The sequence below is a fragment of the Somniosus microcephalus genome, chromosome 4 (genome assembly GCF_052327205.1).
Source record: "Somniosus microcephalus isolate GS21.2 chromosome 4, FLI_Smic_1.0, whole genome shotgun sequence".
NCBI lineage: Eukaryota > Metazoa > Chordata > Chondrichthyes > Squaliformes > Somniosidae > Somniosus > Somniosus microcephalus.
Window position 1 is genome coordinate 25973842 of NC_140990.1, and position 16372 is coordinate 25990213.

A 16372-nucleotide genomic window follows, 5' to 3' on the forward strand; every position below is an offset into this window, starting at 1 on the left:
CTGGGCTGCTGCCAAATACTGTGAGGGGCAGACTGGCGTGAATATGAATTGGGAAACAAGATGGGTTTTAATTATTGGAACATTAAATTATTCCGCAGCGCTCTCACAAGAAAGAAACATTTAACATGGTATAACATCTAAAGGATGATTTTCGGTAAATTCCTTGCTCACAATGTTATAAAATATGATCAGAAAATAGTCAATTGATCCATATGCTAATTAATTAAAAATTCCTAATAAAGATAATTCCAGATAATTCAGTCGGTTTAGTCAGCACTGCACAAAGTGCTGGAGAGAGATGTTAATGACTCCACACCCAGAGTGTAATGAGATCAGTGGGAATCGCAAAGTAAATAAAACAACAGGTGGAATTGCCTCGAACCCGCTGCACTTCATTGAATATTCTCAGAGTTGTGAGCCTGATTGAAACTAAGTGCTCCCGTATTATCGATTAGCAGCCACGCACGGTGCAGTTTAATTTTGCTGATTTGAATTCCTAAACAACTCCCCTCATAGCCCGGTTACCAATGGGCAGAGAAATGCCCAGTTTGTGATCTGTTTCAGTGAGAGATGAAGCATTTATTCTTGTGATATTCTGCAACATACCGCTATGTCCTGATACCAGTGTATGTTACACAGTCGGTCCCTATTAAAGATTGCAGCAATGATTTGGATGCCGGGCTTTGCTGATCGCGTTTTGGTTCTGATACACCAGCTTCTCTTTACCAAAAGCTGATCTGAAGCGTGCGGGCCCCACATTCTTATGTATCTCTGTCAACTCACTCCTTAATTCAAATCAAATCAAATCATCTTTTATTGTCATTGTTAGTGCACAAGTGCAGTACAACGAAATGTAGGCTTGCGGCTCCCGAGAGTGTACATTTAGATTAAGACATTTAAACATTCAACATACATTTGGCTTGTAATACATTAACATAAACATAACCATAATAAAGTGCATTGGCAGATGTGCAGGCTTTAGAGTTTATTTGTGGAGTTCAGTAGGATGATAGATCAGGCAAGCGGACTAATTTTGCAGATAATTTTCAAAGGACTGGATCACAGACTCAGGGCAGTTAGAGAAATGCAATCAGAGACATTTGTATAATGTGAGGGCTTTCTACTCATCTCCGGACCCAAATCGTGTAGCTATCGCCTTCCATATTGGAAATAGAATCATATCACCCTGCTCCCGCATTCAGTTACATAAATCAATAACAATTCATAATATAGGTCATACTGTACTGGTACAGAGTGCGGGGATAGATCGCGAGAGATAAACACGTACTGGTAGGTAATTTAGACTCCAATAATGTAATTTCATCTTAGAGATTCACATCCCCTCTGAAAGAGTGTGAAAATAAAGGGGTTTAATTTACAATCCACGATGTAATTATTTATTACTAAACACACTCGACAGCAATATCACCATTTAGCATCAAATAACATATTGCATTGTAACCATACAGACAAATAACTATCCCTGGATACAGATACAGGGTCCACCTTTAACAATAAACTAGTGTAAAGATGTGAGTCCATTCTGTTGGTGATGTGGACGGTGTGACGTGGATCCAGTAGCCGCCTCTATCAGGGAATCAATAGGCGGCGCCTGTAACCTCGCCCCCTTCTACCGGGTATTTAACTGCCGGTCACTGGGACCGCAATACAACAGTCCGGGAGTGGGTTTGCTCAGTGAGTTCTTGCCGGAACCATTTCCCACACATTGCCAGGAGGATGAGGTCGGCGATTTCTCTCAGTCTGTTGCTGGCTTTCTTATCCGGTGAGTAGTTTTTATTGTCCAAGTCTCTCACTGTTACTGTCTCAGTGTCAGTCTCTCTCTGGAATGTTAGAGTCAGGAATCATTCCTCCAGGATTAATCCCCGGGGTTTTTGATTGTTTTTACAGGTGTCCAGTCGGATGTCGTGTTGACTCAGCCAGAGGCAGAGACTAGGAGTCCCGGAGGGTCCCTGAGACTGACCTGTAAAACCAGCGGGTTCACTCTTAGTAGCACCTGGATGGCCTGGGTCCGACAGGTTCCCGGACAGGGGCTGGAGTGGCTGGTTTACTATTACAGTTCATCGAGCGAGTATTACGCCCCAGGGATCCAGAGCCGATTTACTCCGTCCAAAGACAATTCAAACAGCATCTTCGCTTTGGACATGAAGAACCTGAGGACCGAAGACACCGCCATCTATTACTGTGCAAGAGAGTCACAGCGAGAGGAACGAGGGCTGGACCCGTACAAGAACAGAACGAGCGGACATTCAACAACTTCCATCATAATCGGACGGTCAAAATTGTATTAAACGAGATCTTAATAGCATTGCTCAGAACCAGACCGCACACCGCTTCTTACTGAATTAACACACTGAAAATTCAATGGTAAAAACCTAGCGCAGTAACCGATGTACTGAGGAGAGGTTATGGCTGTGCTCATGTTTACTGTTCACAGTGTCAGCAATGGCAGAGCTGGATTTAATGCTCGTTTCAATATGATTGATACCTGGAGGGAGTTGGTTGGGACTGTGTTCACTTTCTGTTACGTTGTGTAAACTGTTGGATAAATTCTAAACTGGACCAGAAGTGAATGTCTATTTGAAGTGAATGATGAGAGGCGGCACTGAACAGGGAGTGAGTGCAGTATTTGTGCGGGTTCCTATCACTGTGGTACTACAGTGGGGTCACGGTGCTGTACAGAGCGAGCTCCTCATACAAAAACCCCAGACAGGGAGTTTGCTCACATCTGCGATCACTGTCACGGCAGGAGTGTCGGAGAAAATGAGGCTTAAATTGGAATAATGGGTAAAAGTAACAGATTGATAACAATTTATAAAAGTGTTCTGCTTTATTAGTGTTGATTGTCCTGCTAAATCTGTGCAGATGCTTCAGAAGTGTTCCAATCCCCTCTATAAAGGCAATGACCAGCACAAACTGAAATATCTCACTGATTCACTCTTAGGGGAGTGGGAATCAGGGTTTTGAGAGCGCTGTGGAATTTCATCTCTGTATTTTACAGTTAACAGTCCGCCGGAGTATTTGGCACGGCGTGTCTCACTGTGACAACTGGATGGCACAGCAGTTACTGTCAATACAAAAACCCTCAGCACTAATTGTGTGAGTCTGGGTCAGTGCTCGCTTTCACAATCCAACTGTAGATGCAGTGAAGTCCTATTTGTGTCCAGCACTGTCTACTAGCACAGCTTAATATGGATAAACTGTGATAATTAATCATTGATCAGTTGGTGAATTCAATAACTGTTCATGGGTTACTCTGTGAAATATAAAACATCAGGGAATTTATAAAGAGTGAAAAGCATCCATTAACACATTTATCATTTTATGAAGATCCATCGTGACATTTCTTTGCCTCTGGGGTGTGAATATTTAAACTAATGTTGGATTTCTGTCTGTTTTACGCAGAGCCGGTTATTGTGTGACCCAGCCCAGGGAATGTAACACTGTGACATGGACTACTGGGGACAAGGCACCATGGTGACGGTGACGGCAGGTAAGAAACATTCACTCTTTCAGTAACTGTTGTATTTGTGTCTTTATTTTATATTTCTGTTTATTTCAATAATTCATTCATTCACTGAAACTTGGGTTCGGTGGATTCTCTATTGAGATTTTTTGCTCTGTTTCATTTGATTCTGCTGCAAAGGGATACTAGATTTAAATAGTTTCTTCAGTAAAAGTGTTGTTGAGTGTTTGAGCCTCTGATTGATGTGATTTGGTGTTTATCTGCTGATGAGACTGTGAGCCTGGGTTACTTTAAATACCCAACGGTTGTTGAACTATTTGGCGTTTCTACAATATTTAATCTCGGTGACATCTAATGGTTGCAGGTTTTCTGATCAAATGTACACATTATGTGATTAAATGTGTTTGAAATAAGATTGTAGGCTGAAAACAGAAAGCATTAGTGGCCAAAAGTAATCTGAAGAAATTTTGACGTATACATTGTCATCTATTAATCTAATGTTCACCAGCAGTCATATTCAATACTTGAAATGTTATTCCAATTAATAACTAAATAATTTACAAATTTGTTGCCTAAATCAGATTTAAATAAATATAAATTATTGATTATAACGTATGAATTACTCCCAATATTACAACAATATGCGATACCAATAGTAATTTATTAAACATGATCCGCCTATTCAATTCTGCTGTCATTATTTTATATTTATGTTTATTATTTCAATAATTTATTCGTTCAGTGATAGATGGGCTCGCTGGATTCTGTATTGAGATTTTTTTGCAATGTTACATTTGATTCTGCTGAAAGAGTTTATAGAATTAAGCTGCTTCTCCACAAAACGTTCTGTTGCGGGATTGAGCCCCTCAGTGATGTGATTTGCTGTTTATCTGCTGAGGAGAGTGTGTGTCTGGGTTACTTTGAATAAGTAAAGTTTGTGAAACTGTTTGGAGTTTCTGCAATGTTTAATCTCGGTGACATCGAACTGCTGCAGGTTTTCTGATCTGTTTAAAACTGTTTGAAAGATGATTGTAGGCAGACAACAAGTAGGTTTTTTAAATCAAAAATCATTAAAAATTATTTAATACATGTTTTTATTTAAGTGAGAGTTACAGATTCAACTATTAATCTATGGTTTACGGTGCTCACATTTAATAGGTGAAACGTTACTGTAATTAGGAATTATATAATTAACAATTTGCAAGTTGAAGGAGAGCTAAATTATTATAACTCAAACGATTATAATGTGGTAATGTTGCTCAATATCACTAAATATGCTGTCGTATTAATATTAATGTATTAAACATTATTTGCCTTCCACAATGCTGCTGTGCTCTGGTCACATTTAAGGTGAGCTGGGAATTTTAGAGGCTGGAGACAATTTCTGATGATGTCTGAAATTATTTTAATAACAGCAGACTGATTTCCACCGCAGTGTTCAGTTTAATGAGGGTTTGAAATTAATTGTTATCTCCCTGTTTCACACAGATGAATGACAGATTGTATTTAATGTATTTGATTATGCATTAAATGCGAGTTCTAAATTGCAGTTTGTAAATGTAGTAAATCTGCCGGGTTATTAAATTCTTACTGTGCAGCAGAAACCATGTTATTCCTTCAATATTATTTGTTGTTTGATAGCGAGACAATTATCATAAACTAATTTTAAACAGTTTGTAAGACCTCAGGCTGAGTGATAGACATCGCTGGCAGTCAAAGAATTGTTCATATGATTCTATTTAAATTCACAGAGGGTGCAGACTGCGTAAGGCTGGAGACAGACAAATAACCCATTGACATTCAAGCAGATTAGTTTAATTACAAAAGATTAATATTAGTTTTGAATTTAACAACAACATCCTGTCTCCCATTGCTGTGCTGTATACGGGATATAATTATTGACAGTAAACAGATTACATCTGAGAGTTATGGTTAATTCTCATTAATGTTAAATTGATCAACAAAATCTCTCCTCCATTTGCTCATTAAATTTCAGTGTCGTAGATGGTCTGAATGATTTGTTCTCCGCCAGTTTTACACTGATCATTCTGGAACTGATTTTCAATAAATTGCAGAATATATTTAATAATTAATTTACAGGCATTGTCTGAATTACGGGAGTAAAGTATAAAAAGATTGTCTGTGTTATTGACTGCAAACTGGCCGGTTGTCTTTTAATTCTCGAAAATATTTTTTATAGTTAAGATTGAGGACAATGTTTAAACTCGAGAGCCCTGCTTTAGTCAACACACGGTGTTACACTCCATCGGTAGTTAGTGAGATGTGACCACGGCCAGACTTTGAACTATTTAAAATAGTCCTCTCCTGAATCCGTCATGTGAAGTCCTCTCTGAGAAAAGATGGAGTTTATGTTGTATCAGAGAGTTCAGAAACATACAGAGTTTATTAGTGTTTAGACAGAGAGCGGGAATGTATTAGAAGTTAGTGACCATTTTAATTTATTCAAATGTAATTTGATTTCAATTAAAATCATATATTTGTCCGAATGTCTTTCTCTATTAATATGATTGTTAATATTTTAATATTGATAAGTGTCATGTTAATTTAATTGGAGCCCTATAATTTCACATGTTACCAGGCAGAAACAGGATTTAAATTAATATCAACTAATTTTAATATAATGCAGCTAACATCAATATTAACTTAGAATACAATATCAGTGTGAATTTATTAAACATAAATGACCTCCCACAATTGGACAGGATTACAGTTACTGTAAAATCTCAAGGTTTGTAGAGAATTTTTAATTATGTCTAAAATTAATTTAGAAACAATACCTGTCTTACTCAGCTCGAGAAGGTGTCGCCGCAGATTTAATGAATTAACTTCGTGTTTTGCCTCGATGATTTTACCGGTTATATTTAATTATGAAATGATATTAACCCAGTGGATCCTAGTTCGTAAAATTCTTACTCTGTCACGGAGTCCCTGTTTTATGCAGCCAATTACCCTTTAGTGTGAGTTATTTCACTATTCTTGTTTTTAGGGAAACTAAGTCTTATTTGTTTGTAAGAGTGTAGACAGAGAGGGAAAAATGGTTGGAAGTTTAGAAAGTTTTTCAAATAAATATCAGTTTAACTTCAAAAAACGTTCAGACTTGAGGTGGTCGGAAAATAACAAGGGAACAATTAGAAATCATCTTCATTGAAATTGACAGATTGAACAGATCTAGCTGCTGAGAGCGCGATTGTTGCACCGGTTGTGCCTGTTCTGTTTCTGTGCACATGCGCACTGTGTGAGAAGCAGGAGTCTTCCTGACTGCTTGTAAACCTGCTTGTCCGTGCTCCTGTGTTTCATGGAATACAATTCGTTTCATTTATTTCAGAGACTTGGATCTGTGAGAAATGCGATAGTTTGACGTTAAGTTTCAGGAGGCGCCTCCGAACTGGGCTCAGTAACCCAGTTTGTGACATTCGGAAAGAGCAATTCAGAAACACTTCTGGCAGACAGTAGAAGGAGCTTTAATCAGTATCTAACCCGTGCTGTATCTGCCCTGGGAGTGATTGATGGGACAGTGTAAAGGGAGCATTACTCTGTCTCTAACCCGTGCTGTATCTGCCCTGGGAGTGTTTGATAGGACAGTGTAGAGGGAGCTTTACTATGTATCGAACCCGTGCTGTAGCTGCCCTGGGCGTGTTTGATGGGACAGTCAAGAGGGAGATTTACTCTGTATCTAACCCGTGCAGCACCTGTCGTGGGAGTATTTGATGGGATAGGGTAGAGGGAGCTTTACTCTGTATCTAACCCGTGCAGCATCTGCCCTGGGAGTGTTTGATGGGACATTGTAGAGGGAGCTTTACTCTGTATCTAACCCGTGCTGTATCTGCCCTGGGAGTGTTTGATAGGACAGTGTAGAGGGAGCTTTACTATGTATCTAACCCGTGCCGTACCTGCCCTGGGAATGATTGATGGGACAGTGTAGAAGCAGCTTTACTCTGTATCTAACCCGTGCTGTACCTGCCCTGGGAGTATTTGATGGGACAGTGTAGATGGAGCTTTACTCTGTAACTAACCCGTGCAGCACATGCGCTGGGAGTGTTTGATGCGACAGCGTAGAGGGAGCTTTACTCTGTATCTTACCGTGCTGTAGCTGCCCTGGGCGTGTTTGATGGGACAGTCAAGAGGGAGATTTACTCTGTATCTAACCCGTGCAGCACCTGTCGTGGGAGTATTTGATGGGATAGGGTAGAGGGAGCTTTACTCTGTATCTAACCCGTGCAGCATCTGCCCTGGGAGTGTTTGATGGGACATTGTAGAGGGAGCTTTACTCTGTATCTAACCCGTGCTGTACCTGCCCTGGGAGTATTTGATGGGACAGTGTAGATGGAGCTTTACTCTGTATCTAACCCGTGCAGCACCTGCCGTGGAAGTGTTTGATGGGACAATGTAGAGGGAGCTTTACTCTGTATCTAATCCGTGCTGTACCTGCCCTGGGAGTGTTTGATGGGACAGTGTAGAGAGAGCTTTACTCGGTATCTAACCTGTGCTGTACCTGCCCTGGGAGTGTTTGTTGGAACAGTGTAGAGGGAGCTTTACTCTGTATCTAACCCGTGCTGTACCTGCCCTGGGAGTGTTTGTTGGAACAGTGTAGAGGGAGCTTTACTCTGTATCTAACCCGTGCTGTACCTGCCCTGGGAGTGTTTGATGGGACAGTGTAGAGAGAGCTTTACTCGGTATCTAACCTGTGCTGTACCTGTCCTGGGAGTGTTTGATGGGACAGTGTAGAGGGAGCTTTACTCTGTATCTAACTAGTGCTGTACCTGCCCTGGGAGTGTTTGATGGGACAGTGTAGAGGGAGCTTTACTCTGTATCTAACCGGTGCTGTTATGCCCCGTGTGTCTTTGATGTTTTAGTGTAGAGTGTGAATTTACTGTTTATCTAGCCCGTGTTGTACCTGCCCTGGTAGTGTTTGATTCTGCAATGCAGTTAGAGCTTTACTCTGTGTAATTAACCATTGCGCTGCCTTACCCGGAGTGTTTGACAGTGCTGCGCAGACTTGGCGTTGCTCGGAATCAATCCCCCCTATACCTGACGGTACAACGTATGGCAGGTCAGTGCAGCGGCAGCTTTACTCTGTATCTGTACTGTAACAGATCTGTGAGTGCTTTGTCCCGTGTTGTTGAAGGAACCTTAATGAGCATCCAACTGATAGTGTGAGTTTCCGAACCAAATATATAAAAATAAAACTTTCTGTTGCTCCGATGAAACAACCGCGCATTAATTGAGTTTAACCTTATTGCAAATAAAACTGCCCATTTTTTAATGAATTATTAAACTTCAAACATTTTGAGCATCAGGTACTGATTGAATGAGATTGGCCTGATCCTGGGCTCACTTTCAGAACCAACAGTTTCAGGAAGTGACGTTTGCGCTCCAGAAAGCAGCGCCTGTTCTGATCTGATGGGAGGCTGGAAGTTATTTTGACAATTTAAATGGAGAATGTCGAGATTCCCGTTGCAAATAACCATCATCAGAACCTTATATTTGCAAACATTATTTCGTCCAATTGTTTTTAAAAATGTAACCGCCAGGGACAAACTCGGGTGAGGTGCAGCTATTGGACTCGGTCACAGCACAGGGCTCACAGTCACTGAGCCGCACCTCTGTGAAACAGTCAGCCTGCAATGAGTCGTCATTCACAATAAACTTTAATACACTGTTACGGGGCCGGTTGAATCATTTGAGTCAAATTCCTCAGTTACCTTTATTTTAAATATATCCTCTTGCATTATAACAAACAATAAAATAGATCTGATAGAGGTGTTTAACATTATGAAGCGTTTCCTTCCATTAAATCGGGAAGAACTAATTCCGCTGAGCCGTGTAGAATCACAGAATCTCAGAGCACAGAAGGGGCCATTCGGCCCAGCTTGCCTGTACTGGCTCTGAAAGAGCTGTCCAATCACGTCCCAGCTTTTTCCTCGTAACCCTCCAATGAGTCCTCTTCAAATACATGTCCAGTTGCCTTGTGCATTTCAGAATTTAACAACCCTCTGTTTGAAAAATTGAGCCTCATTTCCCCTCTAGATATTTTGCCAATTATTATAAACCTCTGACCTTTGGTTACCGACCTACCCGCCAGAGGAAACTGTGTCTCCCGACTTGCTCTGACAAAACCTCTCACAATTTTGAATACCTCTATTAGGTCTCCCCTTAACCTTCTCTGCTCCAAGGAATAATCCCAGTTTCTTCAATCTATCCGCATAACGAAAGTCTCTCATCCCTGGTACCATCCTGGTCAAACTCCTCTTCACCCTCTCCAAGGCTTTGTCATCCTTCCTAAATTGTGGTGTCAGAATTGTATACACTACTCCATCTGATGCCTAAACAGTGATTTGTAAAGGTTTAGCAGGACTTCCTTGTTTCAGTATTCAACGTCTCTTTTACAGTGGCAAATGCCCCACACACTTCCGTAACCGCCTGATCAACCTGCCCTGCCACCTTCAAAGATATGTGAATATGCACCCCAGGTCCCTCTGCTCTTGCACCCCCTCAAAGTGCAACACTTCACACTTATCTGCATTAAATTGCATCAGCCACATGTCTGCCCATTCACCAATCTGTCTATATCCTCCTGAAGTTCGCTGCTATCCTGCTCACGAGTTACTACGTTGCCAAGCTTTGCATCTTCCATGAACTTGGATACTGTACTCCCTATAAACAAGTCCAGGTGATTTATATATAAAAAAGGAAAAGCAATGGTCCTAATACCGACCAAAGGGAACCCCATTGTACACTTCTCTCCAGTAAGAAAAACATCCGTCACCACTACTCTCTGCCTCCTCTCCCTCAGCCAATTATGTTCCCCAATTTACCTCTATCCCTTTAATCCCACGTGCATCTATATTCCGAAAATGTCTTTTATGAGATACTTTCTGAAATGCCATTTGTAAGTCTATATGTACAACATCTACTGCAACACCATCATCAACCCTCTCTGTTACTTCACACTGTAGACCGAGCTTTCAGTATCTGACCAATAAGCCGCAGGTGTTTGAGTTATCCGCACAAACCAGAAGCCAGAGTTTCCCACATCAGCAGTCAGCACATTAGTTACATTTGTCCTTCCTTACATAGAACCCGCTGATAACCAATCGATTTATAATGTTTAAGGATTGGCAATATTAGATATTTAGAGAAGAAACCTGTCCCGATGTTTAGATTATTTTCGGTACAAACAACAAGAAGTGACTGTAACCACCCAGAAAGCAGCGCCTGTTCTCACTGGTGGGAGGGTGGAAAGTAGTTTGGAAAATGAAATGGAGCATTTAAAGAGCATCGTTCCATATAACCGGCTTTGGGAATCGTATTTAATTCGGATTATTTAATTGAGTGAGTGGGAGGAGGAAAGTCAGGTGACATCCATTCAGTAGAATGGGAGAGAGCACAAGTCACACTGCATCGCTCTCCCTCCAATTCTGAGAAGGAAAGAGAGAGACTCGAATCAATCCGATTGATTCAAAGCTTGAATCTTAGAAACCAGGCTGTGCAAAAGTTCCCTATTCAATTCTGTGCGTTAAATTATTCCGTTCACATTTTAAAGGAGACTTCACCCATTTATTGTAAACGTCCTTTATTGTCATGGGAACAAAGAAGATTTAGATGAGGTCTGATAGAGGGGTTTTGGAATTATGAAGGGTTTTATGAATGGATTCGGGAAACATATTTCCCCGGGTCGTTGAGTGGGTGAGTAAATGGCACTGATTGAAAATCAGCAGCAACAGAATGAAGGGAGAGGGTATTATTCTACTTTTCTACACAGGGGGCCGTTGAACATGGGATGTCCTATCAGAAAGAGGGCTGCATGCAGAATCCTTAATAGCTCGATAAAATTGAACATTTGAGAGGAAGATTGGGAATTGGAAGCTGCATGGGATTGGTGGAGAGATCTTTCAGAGGCATGATTGGCCGAATGGCCTCCTTCTGGCTGTAAATTTGTATTATTTTACAATTCTGGGTCATGCACTATAAACATGCTGGGATTTGTTTTAAAGGTAATACAACTAATAGCTCTAGCTGTAGGGGTTGAGTGATTAGGAGAAGTAACTCCACCGCTATTCAAACAAGTGAATCCCCTGGAAACAACAACTTGCATTTATATAGCGCCTTTAACGTAGTAAAACCTCCCAAGACGATTCACAGGAGTGTCAGCAGATACAATCTGACACCGAGCCACATAAAGAGATATCATGTTTTCTTCAGTATGGTGGGTAGTTACTGTGACAATTGATCCAAAGCTTGGTCAAAGAGGTAGGTTTTAAGGCAGCATCTTACAACGGAGAGATGACAACACTTTGATATCACGGAATGACCTGATTCTGTGCTGATAATAAGAGGCTGACAGCAACAGGATGTATTGAGGATCTCAGTGGAGAGATTGTGAAAGAATCTAATGTGAAAGTGTTTGGGGAATGAGGGGATTGTTCCATAACAGGGGATCAAGAGCTGGAGGAAGTCCACGATACAATATTCCGGCATTCACTCGGTATAAAGGGGCCTCATGGACAGAATGTGAAAGAATCTAATGTGAAAGTGGTTGAGGAATGAGGGGAGTGTTCCATAACAGGGGATCAAGAGTTGGAGGAAGTCCACGATACAGTATTCCGGCATTCACTCGGTATAAAGGGGCCTCATGGACAGAATGCCCCTTTCAGGCTCCTGACTTTTCTTATGTACAAGACTGGAGTCACATGAAGTTTCACGTCGGGTCTCACAACTCACAGAAACTCAAATGCTGATCGAGGTTTTGATCGGCAAATGATAGAATTAGTTCATCCTGTGGTCACATTTCGAGTTGTTGGGTTATGTTATAAGCACGGATTACAGAGTCTAACTTGTTCAATGGGCCATTCTTTCCCAGCGACACAGTCTCCTCCCACCCTCTACGCCCTGCTCTCCTCCTGTGAACAACCCAACACCGGCGGCCCCGTCACGTACGGCTGTTTGGCGATGGACTACTTCCCGGAAATCACCAGCCTTTCCTGGAGCAAAGATAAAGAGCCGATCACCACTGGACTGAAGACCTACCCGTCAGTGTTCAACAAGGAGGGAACCTACACCCTGAGCAGCCAGTTAACCATCACCGAGTCAGAGGTGGGGAGCAGCACAATCTACTGCCAGGTTCGACAAAGTGGGTCGGACTTGAGCGTCAAAATGCCAGGTTAGTGTTGTGGGATACAGGGAGGAAACTGTGAGAAAGTGAGAAGTTATGTTCAACTTCTATACAACTTTGGTTAGACCAGACTTAGAGTACTGAGTACAGGTCTGGTCTCCATATCACGCTTAGAGTAATGAGTACAGGTCTGGTCTCCATATCACACTTAGTGTACTGTGTACAGTTCTGGTTCCATGTTACAAGATTAGTACAGAGGCACTGGAGAAGTGCAAAAAAAGATTTACAAGGACGATACCAGAACTGAAAAATTGTAACTGTCAAGAATGATTGAACGGGCTTGGGATCTTTTCTCAAGGGGTGACCGAATAGTGGTCTTTAGAATTATGAAATGGTTTGAAAGGATAGATGTAGAGACAATATTTCTGCTCGAGGGGGAGCCCGATACTAGGGGCCATAAATATAAGATAATCACTAATAAATCTAATAGGGAATTTAGGAGAAACTTCTTTACCCAGAGAGTGGGCAGAATGTGGAACTCGCCACCACATGGAGTAGTTGAGGCGAACAGCAGAGATGCGTTTCAAGGGAATCTAGATAAGTACAGGAGGGAGAAAGGAATGGAAGGTTGTGTTGATGGGGAGATAAAGTAAGGAGAGGGGAGGCTCATGTGGAGCATAAACACCGACCTGTTGGGCCGAGTAGCCTGTGTCTGTGTTGTAGATTCTATTTAAAAAACCGCTTTACAGTTCTTCATTGTTTGGATTGCAACAAATAATCCCAATAAAATGTATGTTCTTGCAGATCGTGTGGTACATCATCCAACTGTGATCCTCACCCTGAGTTCCAGTGAAGAAATCAGCAGCAGCAGGTCTGCAACCGCCGTGTGTTCAATCGTCGATTTCCGTCCAAAGTCAGTGACCGTGAATTGGCTGAAGAATGGACAACCCATGGATTCGGGCTTCGTCACCCCTCCCGTCTTTGAAGTGAACGGGAACTTCTCGGCGACCAGTCGGCTGACATTCCCCGCCGGGGAGTGGTTCCTCGGCTCGGTCTATACCTGCCGGGTCTCTCATCAAGGGGTCACCTAAAGCAGAAACATCACCAGATCTAAGGGTAAGAGGCACAACCCCGAGAAGTCCCAGATCATTCTGAGCGCTGATCTCAGTCAGGACTTTTGTTGGAATTAGTAAAAAGCACAGAACTGTTTCTAATTTCCAATCACACAGTTTGTGTTTCCTTCCGATGTCAGTGCTGACTCAGGGTTCCTCACGGTTCAGGATTCCAGCACTTCGACAAAGGTTTCCGTCAGCTGTGATGTCAGACAGTGAGTGAGGTGTCCTTAATCTCAGGTTTACCCCAAGAAAGCTCTGTTTCTAATTTACAATCATGCTGTTTGAGTTTTCTTCCAATATAAAATAAAAGAAAGAAATGCCTTTACATAGCGCCTTTCCCGAAGCGCTTTTCCGCCAAGGAAGTACTTCCTGAAATGTGGTCACTGTTGTAATGTAGAAATCGCGGCGGCCAATTTGCAGCCAGTAAGGTCCCACAAACAACAACGTGATAATGATCAGATAGTCTTATTATTTGGTGATGTTTGTTGAGGGATAAGTATTGGCCAGGACACCTGGGAGAACTCCCCCGCTCTTCCTCGAAATATTGCCATGGGATCGTTTCCGTCCAACTGAGAGAGCAGACGGGGCCTCGGTTTAACATCTCCTTCGAAAGACGGCACCTCCGACAGTGCAGCGCTCCCTCAGTGCTGGGAGTGTCAGCTCACATTGTGTGTTTAAGTATCTGGAGTGGGACTTGAACCCACGATCTACTGAATCAGGATTCCTCACGGTTCAGAATTCCATAACCTCACCAAAGAAGGTTTCCCTCTGCTCTGATGTCAGAGAGTACATGAGGTGTCCTCGGTCTCAGGTTTATCCTGAGTTGTTGATCATATTCGGAGCGACAGTAGGTGTCTGGAACCCTTTACTGGTAACTGTCCCGAGACCCACTGCTACAAAGGATATCTACCCTATTTAGAGAACTGCGTCCAATTCTGGGCACCACACATCAGGATGGATACTCTGGCTTTAGAGGGGGTGCAACGCAAATTCACCCGAATCATACTGGGGCTGAAATGGTTAAATTATGAGGGCAGGTTGCATAGAACAGGCTTGTACTCCTTTGATTATAGAAGATTAAGAGGTGATCTAATTGAGCTGTTTAAGTTGATAAATGGAATTGATAGGGGAGATAGAGAGAAACTATTTCCTCTGGTGCAGAACAAGGGGCATAATCTTAAAATTAGAACTGAGCCGTTCAGGGGTGATGTCAGGAAGCACTTGATTTATTCTCCCTCAGAGAGTGAAGGATGAATACTGGTGTCCTGATTCTGAAGGTGAAGCTTTCCTTGACGTTCATTTCTGCTTCACAGATGAGACCCAATGTAACGATCCAGAAATCACTTTTCCACAACCGTCACTAGAACAGGTCTTACTGGAGGTGACGGTGACCTTAACCTGCGTCGTGTCTAATGCTCCTTATGGAGTCAACGTGTCCTGGACCCGAGAAAAGAAGACTTTGAAATCAGAGATTGCCGTCCAACCCGGAGAGGCTCCCAACAGCGTGATCAGCAACTTAAACACCTCGACACAAGACTGGCTGAGAGGGGATGAGTTCACCTGCGTGGTGAGCCATCAGGATATGCCGACTCCTATAAGAGATTCCATCCACAAGGAAAAAGGTGAGCGGTGAGATTGTAACAATAAGTGAGACTCTGTGACTATTTCCGGTGCTTGTGTACGGGCCAATTCGTTCTATTCAGTGTTTAAATGGACTGCTCTGATAATTCAATGGGTAATTCCTCTAACTAAACCCTCTGGGACCAGAGATGATGTATTTAAAGGGAAGCTGGATAAGTCAATGAGGGGAAAAGGAATAGAATGATATGTTATTAATGTTAGATGAAGTAAGGTGGGAGGAGTCTCGTGTGGAGCATAAACAGCGGCATTGACGAGCTGGGCCGAATGGTCTGTTTCTGTGATGTAAATTCTATATAATTTTCCAGTCCAACTCTTCAAGCCCCCAGAGAGAAGGATTGTATCCCCCTCTGCTCCGGGCTGGAAAACCGGACAGGACACAGGGGGGAAAAGGGGATCCTTTAAAATTCAGCGCAAAGCACATTTCTCTCACATCTAACCGCCGGTTTCACCGTCTCTGGAATTCTCCAGTTTATTGACCTTTATTGTGATTGTTCTGCAGCTAAAGACCCGCGAGAACCGTCCATGTCTGTCCTCCTGCCCCCGGCAGAAGAAGTCTCCGCTCAGAGGTTCGTCACCCTCACCTGCTTAGTGAGAGGTTTCTCCCCCCGAGAGATCTTCGTCAAGTGGACCGTCAATGACAAGCCGGTGAATTCCGGCAACTACAAGAACACCGAGGTGATGGTGGAGAACGGCAGCAGTTCCTTCTTCACGTACAGCCTGTTATACATTGCAGCGGAGGAGTGGGCCAGCGGCGCTTCCTACTCCTGTGTGGTGGGACATGAAGCGATCCCCCTGAAGATCATCAACAGAACGGTGAATAAATCCAGCGGTAAACCCAGTTTTGTCAACATTTCCCTGGTTCTGATGGACACCGTCAATTCTTGTCAATGAGAATCTCTCGATTGCATTTCAGTTCTTGAATAAAACCAATAAAGGCCTTTTCTTCCAATCGTCAGTTAAACACACAGCCGCTCAATTAATTTTGTTTCCTATTTTTGC

The 16372-nt window shown here is 42.5% G+C and overlaps 2 pseudogenes across 1 annotated transcript; one reads left to right on the forward strand and one right to left on the reverse strand.

Annotated features, from left to right (window-relative positions):
* Nucleotides 1-16372, reverse strand: part of LOC147118437 (uncharacterized) — a 725353-nt pseudogene that overhangs the window by 107709 nt on the left and 601272 nt on the right.
* Nucleotides 1662-16338, forward strand: LOC147118438 (Ig heavy chain C region, secreted form-like; annotated as a pseudogene). The gene is made up of 7 exons (XR_015077910.1): nucleotides 1662-1783; nucleotides 1909-2204; nucleotides 3451-3511; nucleotides 12366-12665; nucleotides 13422-13733; nucleotides 15046-15354; nucleotides 15873-16338. The product of XR_015077910.1 is annotated as an Ig heavy chain C region, secreted form-like (transcript).